The sequence below is a fragment of the Schistocerca piceifrons genome, chromosome 2 (assembly GCF_021461385.2).
Source record: "Schistocerca piceifrons isolate TAMUIC-IGC-003096 chromosome 2, iqSchPice1.1, whole genome shotgun sequence".
NCBI lineage: Eukaryota > Metazoa > Arthropoda > Insecta > Orthoptera > Acrididae > Schistocerca > Schistocerca piceifrons.
The window spans coordinates 334323950-334337339 of NC_060139.1; the positions used below are offsets into that span (position 1 = coordinate 334323950).

General features: G+C 36.2%; 1 long non-coding RNA gene across 1 annotated transcript; it reads right to left on the reverse strand.

Annotated features, from left to right (window-relative positions):
- Positions 1 to 5716: 5716 nt before the first annotated feature.
- LOC124776627 lies at positions 5717 to 12991 on the reverse strand. Its single transcript, XR_007015640.1, has 3 exons — positions 12834 to 12991; positions 12008 to 12091; positions 5717 to 5820 (listed from the first exon to the last, which is right to left on the reverse strand). It is a non-coding gene; the product is annotated as an uncharacterized LOC124776627 (long non-coding RNA).
- Between the last annotated feature and the right edge of the window lie 399 nt (positions 12992 to 13390).

Consider the following 13390-nt stretch of genomic DNA (forward strand, 5'->3'; position numbering starts at 1 on the left):
GGCTGTGTACCCCAAAGAGACAGGACCCATCTTTGAAACAAAGATTATAACTAGCTTGTTGCAACCTATTGTCACAAACATTGTAGAGATCCAGTTATTAGGGTCACTAATTTGTCAGCTACATCATGTTGTACAGCCATCTGACTAGGATAATACATCTGGCTGTTGGGTATGTTTATTTCTACAAGGATACTCACAAATATCTCTAGCTTCAGAAGAGGTACAGAAATGCAATAAATGAATCTTTCCCAGTTTTGATCTGTAATATACTCCATGGTATAGCTACAGTCTGCAACACTATATGAATATGTTTTAGAATATAATTACTTCCAAACTTGGTAGCACACATGTATTGATCTGCCACATCACAAACACAGCCCTACTGAGTACCTGTAGTGTGTGTTAAAACTTTTGAGAGCTTCTGAATCAATGGAGGTACTTATGAATACCCCTGCACATTATCTACTGTACAGTGTGTATCAATTCCACATCCTTTGTGTAGTAATAGGCAATTTGAAGCTATCAGAAAAGGTACTACTTTGGGCCCTTCATCACTATGTTCAGTATGTTAAATTACCCTCTTGCAGTGCTGAAACAGGCAAAAATGTCATTTCTGCAGATAACAGGGAATAATTTTAGTACTCTTGGATCAGAACAACAAAGTGAGTGACAGTAGTTTACAGAATAACTTCCACTGCATCAGATTGGAGAACAAGGGCCAGTCTTGTGTGTTTTCTTCATTACTGTATTATGAGCATAGGGTAGTTATGGGTGCCAAAGTGACTTACTGGTTTTTGTCTTGTGATCTGTGCCAGCTTTTAAGATGCAAAATGTCTGCAACTAACATGAGCAAAAGAAAAATATGATCCTGTAAAGTGAATTCAGTATCACATGTTAATGCAGAAAGTACAAAGGAATTGAGTACTCAATTGCTCATCTGTTGCTGCCATATTAGGCATGCAGGTAAAGGCAAACTAACAATCACTCCTTTTTGTTTCAATTATTTTGTTATTCTGATCCAGGCACAGCCCTCTTACTAAAAGGGCAGCAAATGGCTCAAGGCTAATTCAGGAGGCTTATACTTACATATTATGAAAGTGTGCACACAATCTTTACATTATTTTTCTATTGACTGCAGACAGTATCCATATATGCCTCTGAATGTACTACAAAATTATTGTATTACAGATCAAGAGATATGAAATGCTTGAGAAACTGCCACATCATGCATTTAGTTTTAACTACCAACTACTTATAACAGCAACTAAGTTTTTACTACTAAGGCAGTCTAATAAAATTAAGGAAATCCAAGGCCTGGCAGCACTCTTGACAGCTTTCAACTGTGAAGCACGAACAGGTGTAGGTGAAAACATCTGTGTATGGAATTATGAAGAGCCATTGCCATAGACATTTACAAAATTGCATTGCAGTCACATGCAGCAGCTGTGCCCAGCTTACATAGATTGTCTGGTACCTGGTTTCTTAATTTGGATACTGTATTTATACATGAAAATATGCATAACTATTTCATAATTTCGAAGGGGATTCCACAAATACATGGAAATAAATTTTCAATATTTCATTAAAAACAGTTCATTTTTGTTTTAATAGAAAATGGGCAAGATGAACACATGGGAAAGACAAGGATTGTCAGCTGGTATAAATATCTGGTAGTACTGCTTAAACATCCTGTAGATATTTCCTTTTTTTATGGCAAGTGCCTCGAAGTATTCACTGCCGTTTGTTGTAACCATTTTTTTCCTTTTCTCAATAGTACACTGCATGATTATAATACTAAAGCTAGATAAACCTCAATGTCAACTTTGGTACAGAAAGGAGTCAATATAATTCATACACTGATCAGCCAAAGCATTGTGACCACTACTCAGTGACAGTGGTTGCCACCTTGTGGCATTGCAGGCATGTGACAGTCACAAAAGTGTGTAAGGAGGGCAGACATGGACATGAGATCACCCTAGCACAGGTATCTCACCGTAGCATAGATGTGAGCTGCAAATGGGGAAATCCTGTGAACAAGTCTCGCATGGCAAAGCTGTCTAGTGCTGAAGTGCTATTGTTGTGAGCTCTACATAAAGCAGTACAACAAAAACACTAGTTTATCTGTCCAATTAATTTTGTCAATTGTTACATATTAAGATTGGGAAAATGTTCAACATTGTGTACTTAAGGTGCATCTAAAGATCGGAATGGGATTTCTTAAACAGATCATTTTAATGTTATAAAACCATCCTACAGCCAGATGCTATTTTATTTGTAATATACTTGGCTGTGTTCCCACTATCCACTAAAATGGATAGTAAAGATGGAATGAAATCCTTGCACTGTATTTTTACCTATCTGAATATGGAGATGCATTTAATCAGGTCATGTGTAAATTATTAATCTAGTAAAACAGAATGAACTTGTCATTGGGGGTTGCTTATAGTTGATTACTGGCATGCATACATTGTCTGATGGTAAGTTGTGTACCTTCAGATCAAGCATTCCCAGATGTACGTAGTTAAATTTTGTAACAATAGCACAAAATGTGAGTGCTTTGGCAGCACGAAAGACACTGAAAAATGAACAAAATATGTTCATCCTGTAATGTGCCACTTTGTATTTCACCTTGCTTTCCAAATTTTCACGCAATGTAAGTAATATTCACTAAGTAGCAAAATGTATTTTTTGTTGGAAATAAAGTATACCACATGTTTGCATATTGGCATAAATGAGTTACATTTGATTTCCAATACATTAACGTTAAATACTGGTGCAAATAAGCCTTGTTCATAAATTTCACACTAATTTGTAGTAACTTCATTGTGAGGAAAATCGGTTCCAGAAATGATCAGTGGGACGTATGCGTCCCACTTTTGAGAAAATGGTTCAAGTTAAAAATTATTCAAAGGCATATTTATAATTCTGACCCAAATAAGACACTAACAGCTGAAGTACCTTAAATTCTAAAAAACGAGTAAAAATCACGAAAGGGTTAAGCAGTTGCATTAACAACAAATCTCACTGCTACAAGTTATGACACACAGGGCCTGTCACAGGCCCTTGTATTACTAGACCCATGACAAAATTCACTTCCAGTTGCACAATAATAAATTACATCTCTACAAGCAAAACTCAAGGCCACTGTACTCATGTAAGCCTCTACATTTAGCAAACAGTTAACCATTACATTTACCAGGTGGAGTAGCACCAGCCTGACTTACAGCAAAATCTAACATAACCTAAAGACACACATGGTCCATCAATTACATCACAAGAAGCAATGCCTTTAACTTTATTCTTCACTATAACCACAGTCTTCAACTCGGCATTGTCTATAGCCTTATAGCTTGAGTTCTCTGCAATGCTCATGTCAATGTGTGAGTGAGCCATAGCCCGTGCAGAGTTAAAATTCATTTCCAGTTGCATAACAGCTTTAAACTGTGGTTAGATAAGGTGACTGGCTTGGAGTTGTACATATGCAACAGCACTGAACAGCTCACAATGGGGCGTCACTATCATTGTCACTCCTGGGCTCTAGGCAACATTGAGTTGAAGACTGCAGTTATCACAGCAAAGAACTAAGATAAAGGCATCACTTCTCATGCTGTAATTGATGGACCATGTGCGTTTTAGGTTTGATTTTGCTGTAAGTGAGGCTGATGCTACTCCGCCTAATAATCGTAATGGATGGTTGACTGTTATGCTTTAGGCACAAATGAGTATTGTGGATGTATCACTTGGAGACTTCATTAATGTAAATAAAGTGTTGACCTTTATTAAACTACACACTGACCTTGCTGAAAGACCCTGTTATGGGGTCATTAATAAAACATTCTAAAAGTTCTCTACTTGTGAATAAAAATTAACAGCATATTCTGATGAGGGAGCTCATTCTCACTACCTCACCTCTTGTGTGCAGTTTCCAGTACAGAACACTCATAACCTTACATTTCATTCAAATCGAACAGGCAATCTATTCAGTGTATAAATATGGAACTAGCATCAGGAAGATTAGTACTAAATTTCAATTTTAATTTATACAGCAAAAAATTACTAAAATGATGAAGTTTACAAAAATACATTTTTTAACAATGTTACCAAATCTTCAACATGCAAGAAACCTTATTCCAATTAGGTGAACACAAAATTGTAAGATTACAAGGAATTTTCATCTACAACTGTTTTCCAACAAGAATTTATCTTAAATATGCCACAACAGTCTACTTGTTCATCAAGTGAAGTTCATTACAAGAGACAGATCCCTAGGTTTGTAAAACACCAGTTAATTTTTCTGACCCACTTATTTCTAACAAAATATAAGGTTTGTGCTATGAGAAAATTATGAACATCTGTAAAGGTCAGTGGCAGTTGTCTGGTGTATACATCTACATCTTATACAAACTCAAGAACTTCACTTCAACAGTACTCAGCTGTTAAGGACACTACAGAGGCCACTTCAAAAAACCATGACGTCACTTGCGAGAAGCTCCTCTAGTTTTATTCATATGAAATTTGAGACTGCTCGTTTTGAGCAACTTCTCATGCCCTTTTACTCACACTAATATTCTCAGGTGACAATTTATTCACACGAACATGAAAACATTCAGATACTGAACTATAAAGTATGTTCTCCATTTTATTCCTAAGACCCATGGTGTGGTGGTTTGGACATAGCACTCGTCATTCTGCCAAAAGCCAGCTGCAATTGGGAAAATACTTATCCATTACATGCGTGCTGAAGGTGCATTTGATGATAGGAACCGAATTCCCATACTCGTGTACTGAAGTTGCAAAACCACCCTGCAGCCAGAAGCTGTTTTATTTATAATTAGTAATTTTACTCCAATTGCCAACGTAACCTCATGTGGCTGTATCACTCAAATATAAACTTAATACCAAATCAGATAACACCGTAATAATCAAAGTCCCAAGTCCTCTCATGGCCTATGGGTAAATTTTTATATTTACACCTCTTACATTCTCTGTAAAATCATATTCCAGGTTTCTAAGAATACTGTGAGTGTATCAACACCAATTTTTTGCAAATGTCTGAATAGCAATCTCCAAATTATGAAACCAATGAAGATTTACTGTCACCTTGAAGGACTATAAAAATTTTTGTAACTGAGCAGGTTTATAGGGGCACTTCTCAGGGGGCAAGAGTAACTTCCAAGTTAAAGTTGTCAAAACAAAGCCAATTTTGTTTCCTAACAGCTTCAGTAGTAGCAATACCACTGCTGCAAACAAAGTCACAATATTCAGATTTATATGATGTGTTAACCTTTTAGGGTTTCACTTCAGTCTCCATCACTGCATTATCCATAATATGTGTTACAACTGCCTCAGCTGGACAGAAGCTACTGTTACAAAAGTGAAAATCCCTCTGAAGCTCAATTACAACATTTTGAAATTATTAAACATACTACCTTTGAAAAGAAGCTCAGTTGAGAACGAACTACAACAGCAAAAATCTAATCAGCTTTTTAGTAATTCGTACCATCTCATAGTGTAGGAGTTAAATACTGAATCACCTTTGTCAATTTTCTTGTAGCGGTTTCTCCAGAATTAAACAGCCTATAACGCAGAACCACCAGTGTGAAATGAGTGAAGAGTTGAATTATCTATCACCTGAAGCTACTTTTCATTGTTTTAATAGGGTTCTTAAGACTTCTTTCACAGGATCAGGTTAAAGGAACAGAATCAACAAGAAAGCTTTTGTTGAAACATTTATTGTCCCAACAAATTTATACAAAAGTCTCTGCTGCAGCCACACAACACAATGAGCAGTGCTGATCAGATGTTATGGAGTTCCAGCAGCTGAAACAAATAGAATTCCATAGTAAATAATACAATCAAACTAAATTTACAACTGACAGTCAATTAAAAATTATAACCTTGCCCACAATGCAATTTACATTGCTTACACCTGCATGGAATTTGAATCACATTAACAGTTAATGCTAACAATGCTGTACAACAAAAATATTACAGCACATTCCTAAAAACAGAGAACATGAAGAGTACACAAGTTATCGCTTACATTCAGTTAAGCTCAAACAGAAAATATTGGCAACAAGGTGTTTTTACAGTACAACATGCGGCTGAACAAAATTACTTTCGCTAGCCTTCTCCACTAGTCAATTTGCTGGGATAATTTTAAATTTAAAATATAAGCTAGTTCATACTTTTCAGCCAATATCGGATCTGGCTATGGCCGTTCAAACTCTAATATCCTGAGAGAAGTGTGTAAAAGTTGAACTCTACATTTTTCACTGTAAAAAAATTATGAGAGGTTTAGAAAACTGGGTCCAGTTATGATTGTTACCTACCGATTTCAGTTTGTAAAAAGCAAATACCAAAGTTACAGGTCCCTTGTTCAATATATGTTTTGCCTTCACAGGCCATCAGTTTAAACTGTATAAAACTAAGGCAAGCAATCACCTTAATTACAGACTTTATTGGTTTTGTAATATGATAGTCCAATGTGTTAGTTACCTTAGGGTCATTCCATGCCAAACTGAGCCTGAGGCTTATTTTTTGAAAAATGCCAAATTTAACAATGTTATAGTTTTTCGAATCTACAAAAGTTGAATTTTACTGTCCTGAAAAAATTATAAAAATTACATAATTCGCTGAGGAAATATAGTTAAACAAAGTTGGCGATTCTACAGATGAGGATGGAAAACAAAAGGTTTGCTTTTTGTGTTGGCAGCTGTTTAAATTTGGGTTGCAGCAATTGTTGATGTTTTAATTGTTTAATTTCAAGAGCAGAATCTTATCTTCCTAACAAACTTCAGTTTTTAAAGAAAGGTAAGTTATTAAGTATACAGCTAATTCACAAAAGTTACTATGTATTTAGTGTCCCACCCGTGACAAAAACTATGAAAAAGTTTACCTTCTAACTCAGCAATTATAGTAATTCTATATATTTTAGGTTAGAAGTAAGAAAAACAAAAACATCCAATGAACCACAAGGCACCTTCTAAGTTGTAAATGATCATCTATAAATGTTAAAAGAAATTGTGTCTCACCCATGACAGATTTTTGGATGTTAGTCAAATCTAAACCATTTAGCACTTCTTGTTATTGTTAAGTTAAATTGGTTGATATAACAAGTGCTTTGATGGTCTACACTAAATAAAAACTTACTGTTTATTCAGAAAATGGGGAAACAACATCAGCAGAGCGTATGAGAAAACTTCGAGAAAAACTGAAGAAAGATACCAGCAAGTACAATGTCCATAAAGAAAAAGAAAGAGCGGGATAAAAGAAGAAGGGAAAATATGAAGAAGGTATCCTCCAGTGAAAAATCTTTATTGGAATATCGAAAGAGGGAAGCTAAAAGAAAAAGGAAGTACAGACTTAAACTAAAGTCCGTATTAATTGAAGATAAGTCTGAGACCTGTATTTCCCAGTTAGGATCATATAAATGTCCTCAGTCCCTTGGCAAAGCTGTTTCTCGGGTAAAGAAGTTGCTTCCTTCAAGCCCCTCAAAAAAATCAGCAGTAATAAAAAAGCTTGTAAGTGAAAGCTTACCTAAAAAGGTAGTAAAGCAGATTTTCCCAGTAGTGAAGAAGACATCTTGAAAACTTACAGGTGATAATCTGCTCAAAATACAAAATTTTTTCACAAATGATGAAGTCAGCAGGCAGACATCTAGCATAAAGGATGTAAAGTCTATTGTAGACCATGAAACTGGGAAAAGAGTTAGCTTGCAGAAACGTCACATGAATATGACAGTTAAGGAAGCATTTTTTCTTTTTAAGCAAGACAATCCAGATATTGATAAAATTTCAAAATTCTACGAGTTGCGGCCTAAAAATGTTGTTCTAACGTCTCAAATGCCCCACAATGTATGTGTGTGCAGATATCATGCTAACTTCAACTTCATCATTGAAGCCATTCACAAAGAAATAGCTAGTTTCCCTGCTACTCACACTCACCTTATGAATCTTGTTTGCTGTGATGTAGAAAGTGAAATATGCATGACAAGTCAATCCAAGAAATGCATCATGAATTTACACACATTAATAGATGGAAAGTTTGATTTGTGTGACATAATATCTTGGAGAAAATGGACCGAACATGAGTGTCACCCTAAACAGACTACTACCAGTGGAACACTTTGTTAAGCTCTCTCTGAACTTCAGTCTCAACTAAAAACATTCAAAGAGCACTTCTTTGTCAAAAGGATGCAATCTAGAGCTTTCAAGACTGAAAGCATCACTTAGTGATGATGAAGTGGTATTGCAAATAGATTTTGCAGAAAACTATGTAGCACTAGCACAAGATGAGATACAAAGTGCCCACTGGAGTCATACACAGATTACAGTGGTCACTGTGTTTGGATGAAAAAAGGGCTACAGTCATTTGCAATTGTGAGCAATGAACTGTGCCACGACAAGTACTCAGTTTATGCATGTTTGAAGAGTATAATTAGTAAGCTGAAACAAGAGCTTCCCAATTTGACCTCGATACGAATTTTCTCTGATGGTTGCACAGGTCAATTTAAGAACAAATTCACCATTTCTAACCTCTGCTACACGATGCAAGACTTTGGAGTGTCTGGAGAATGGTTTTTCTTTGCAACATCACATGGGAAACGTGCAGTGGATGGCATTGGAACTGTAACAAAAAGGGCTGTTTGGAATAAAGTTAAGCAAAGAAAAGTCATCATCAGCAATGCACAGGAGTTTTTAGACTGTGCCAAATCATCTGTTTCTGGAATAAACTTTCTTCTTCTGACAAAAGATCATATTGATGAAAACAGAGACCTTCTGGATGGCCACTGGAAATCTGTTAAAAAAATAAAAGATATTCGCAGCAAGCATTACTTTAACGGTTACAATACCTGTAACCTAGTATGTGGTAGAACTTTCCTAAAATCATATTTAGAGACAGTGGAGGTTTTCCCACTTTCACCCAACATATATTCACTAATCTACACAGATTCTGAGATGAGTGATGAGGAATCATATCCTGATGTCCTGTTGACATCCAATTCCCAAGACCCAAGAAGTTACAGGTTCAGAACCAGCTGTGGAACAAATCATGCCAGGAACATTTATTTTAGTTGAGTTCCAAACTGCAAGAAAGAAATCCACTACATACAGATATGCTGCAATTGCACAGAGAAGTGTAGAAGACAATGGGGAAATACAGATTATGTGTATGCGATCTGTTGGGGACTCAGCAAAGGTATTTAAAGCTGACGAGGAGGATGTATCCTACATAGAGTTTAAACAAGTTCTTGCTATTCTCCCAAATCCAAATGTCAAACATGTTAGGGACACATATGAGTTTCCTGGCAATTTAGACATTTTCGAAAGTGGGTGAGAGGCCAAGTGTATTTTTTCAAAGTGGTACATTCTTCAAGTGAAATAAGTACTCAGAACTGTAAACTAATACCATACCAAAATTTATATTACTTATAAGCAACAAAAATGTTCTACAAAGTTATTAAAACTTAAAGTGTCCTCTAAGTATATGTTACCTACTGATTCATAGCTAACTGACATAATAAAATCAGTTTAAATAAAAAAAAAATTGTACTTCACATGAATCCCACCCGTGACAATTCCTTGTCCCACCTGTGACAGTCTTTGATTGCAATTATTATAAGTAAGTATTACTAATCTAATATTTATTGATATGTCATGTAGAGAATTGTTTTATTAATGTGAATTCAATATTTTCAAAAGAAAATAAGCACATAAATCACAGAATTCTTCTAAAATGTTGGTGGTTATTCAATGCTACGTCTATTTGCTGTCCCACCCGTGACAAAGTTTTAAAGATGAATAACAGCTCAATATGTAAATTTCTGACATTCAGATTTAAACGGAAGGTAAAACAATTATTTGTAAGGCAACCAGTCAATTTTTACTTTATTTCTATTTATACTTCATGTTATATCAGTATCTGACTGTTGAAAAACGTAGTGCAACTGTCCCACCCGTGACAATGGAAACCCCCCTTACTGTATATTTTAATTGAATTCATTTTTGGTCAAAACAAGGCTATTTGTGAAAAATAGTTTAAGAATGAACCTGTCATACCATGTTTATACTTTGCCATTCACAAAAGTACAAAGTATTTATGGAAATATTTTGAAAATTTAAATCAAAATTATGATTTATATCTTGAAAAATTTCTTGATCAGAACCAGTTTTAATACAGGAAAGAGCATAAAAATGTTGCCAGATAACTTTCCCAGCTCTAGGTCAACTAAGTCAGCTCAGAGCTATTTAAGGAAGTGTTCACACTTTCTTGGCCAGTTTGACAATTTTATACAGCCATGTTTCAGGAACAGTACTTCCCCTGGTCATAAATTCCAGCCTACAGAACAACTCACTACATTAACCTGTAAGTTAATAAGTTTCAGGTTACCAATGAAAGTGGTAACCGATTTGCTGTTTAGCCTTAGGTAAAATTTTAGTTACAGCAGCACAGCATGTTGATGTCGGCAACAACCATAACAATGCTGTTCCTGCTATATGACAGGTTGCCCACTCAGAGAAAATTACATCAAAGTAAACATTTGCTTAATAGGTTCATTTGAGCAGTTGCCAGCAGGCTCGTGCACATGTGCAGAGCTGAATTTGCATACAAGCAGTGCCTTCTCCCACTTCTGGCTACTTGAAGCACAGCTGTTTGCTGTATGAGCAGTAGCAGCAAGTACTCACATGCTACCCAGAAAAAAAATTTTCCAGTACATCCAAGTTGCCAGATTCAGACATGCGCAGAGCAAGCTGAGCTACAGTGAGAGGGTCCTTCTCCACATGAACCGTGTATGTTTCGTCACATTGCTGTTAAAGTCTTTCATTCCACACTATTGGCTACTTTCAACTTTGTTCAATTCAAAGTGCAAATTTTCATTTTCTGGGATGAATGACATACCATAATAAAGAACCAAACACAAGAATACAGTACTGGACCTCCAAGATAATTGGCATCAAATACCACATAGAAAAACTGAATATCAGGTACTTCAGAGAGCATCCAGACTTTTTCTTTATTCTGGTGTAAGGTACACAAACTTTTTGCAAGAAATTTGTTTTTCATCTTACTAGCTTTCTGCAGAGCTGTGCAGATGTAAACCTGATTGGAAATGCTACGTAATATTGCAGTGTACGAATTAAAAAAATTTGTCAAAGTAACAGTATGGTAAAATGTTATGGTACTTTGAGCTGTGAAGTCTAGTTTTGAAATGAATCCTACACCAAGAACTGCTTCCTTATTTGCATTTCTTATCTGGACAGAATTGATAACTCTTAGGTCCTCTCAACGTGCCTCAGGGCTCCACATGGTCACGTGATGGCCACCACACGAAATTCCACATAAATGCGACAAAAAGCATACGAGCAAACACCAAGCATGAGCTGCCTAAGTCATCGTAGTTACACATGCACAGTACAGCCTATTGTCTGGCACTGACTGGCAACTGCTCGAACAAACGTAATGTTAATGTTCAACACTTGTTTGTTACAGCACACTACACTGCCACTTCTGTAATTGAAATGTAACTAAAATTTTAGATACAAAATGTTAAATGACAACACTGAATGAAATAGGCCTGCAATATGGCACAAAGTTCTCAAAACTATGCTTTCATCTTTTTACCAAACACTGTACTAGGGCCTACATAATTTTCTAAACCATCAGCAGTAAAGGAATATGAGCATTACAAAAAACACTAATTTTAAGAGAAACATTTAATCAATTTACACTAGTATACAAATGACAAAGCTGTAGACTAAGAAATGAGTTGAGGGCAATGAGTTTCCCATGAACACTACTATGCCGTAGTCTCAGCAGGAACTTAGTATGGTTAAACACTGAGATCATTCCTCCAAAATCATTTATAAAAGATTATGCAAACACTAAATTTTAAAGACGTCAGCCAAGAAAAACATAGCCTCAAACTCTTTACAAGAAAAGTTGTGGTATTTCACCAGCAATTACATAGCAGTATTCACTAGCAATTACATAGTACAAGACTTACAGCGTGCGGGCCAGCAACCTATTTCGACCTCGCCCTCATCTTCCTCCTCTTCCGCTTAAGCCTCCGCATGCGCTTCTTCCTCCACTGAAAGCATTTCCATAACTTACTATGCATATCAAAACTGAACATAGGTACAAAGTAGCTCACAGCGTGATTGAGAAACGCAAACTGCACACTACAAACGTTGACCTATTTATTCACCGTTTTTCTATGAACAGGAAAATTGGAAACTTGTAAGTTCTATGGGAACAAACTGGTAAGGTCGTCGGTACGCACACACACACACACACACACACACACACACACACACACACACACACACACACACACACATCCCAAAGGGGGGGGGGGGCACAAACCGTGGCAAGGCGCCATACACCTCACGGCTACAACACGTCGTAATCAGAAGGCATTGCCGAGTTCACAATACAAGGCCAACTCCGGTCTATGCAAAGAGTGTCTAACGCACACTTCAATCTACGAAAAACTAGGACTTCTAACTCCCTCAAGCCACGTTTAGAACTTGCCCAATATTCCAATATTTATAACAGTATAACAGTACGCAGCACATTGCTTGAAAAGCTGAAAGACTTACCACTGCGAATCCAACAACACTACACACTTACTACTGCGAAAACAACCCGGTAGTTTAAATTGCTCAACATTTGATATCACGCATTTCACTCTTCTGCAAATATTACAGATCTTCAGAGAAAATACTATATATCATTAACGGCTCCCCAAAAATCACGTGGTAATGCACATTCATAAAAAGTTAAATATATCATTAATTCGTCAATAACATTAACGAATGTTTCAAGCTCACCTTTGCTCTCATGCTTTCTGCTGAAGTAAACTACCTAATTCTCCAGTAGCTCTGAAAAATCAAGCGATTTCAACTGATACCACCAGCGACAAACGAACATCTATCACCTACGCCAGCAAATGAAAGAAGAAAGCTCGTGGCGGAAACCAAAGAGTAACAACAAAAAAAAATGCACTTTAACATCATAGCCAACACAACAGAAATAATCGCAATACCGTACTGGAAAGATATCGATGGATTTTTTTAAATGTCAATCGGTCCCATACTGTAGTAAGCTATAGAACAAATGAAATGTTTCTGTAAGACACATCACTAATATAATAATAGTTTTACAGCTAAATAGGTATAGCGCGAGAGCAGAAACATTTTTAAGAGGGTGAAGGCAAAAGGCTACTTCACAATGCATTTCGTATGACGGCATTCACATGGTCCAACACGTCACGGCACGTCACGTTATGGTACAATTAATATATATATATATATATATATATATATATATATATATATATATATATAAAGCACGAAATCTATTACTATAACATAAATGAGCGCTGTGA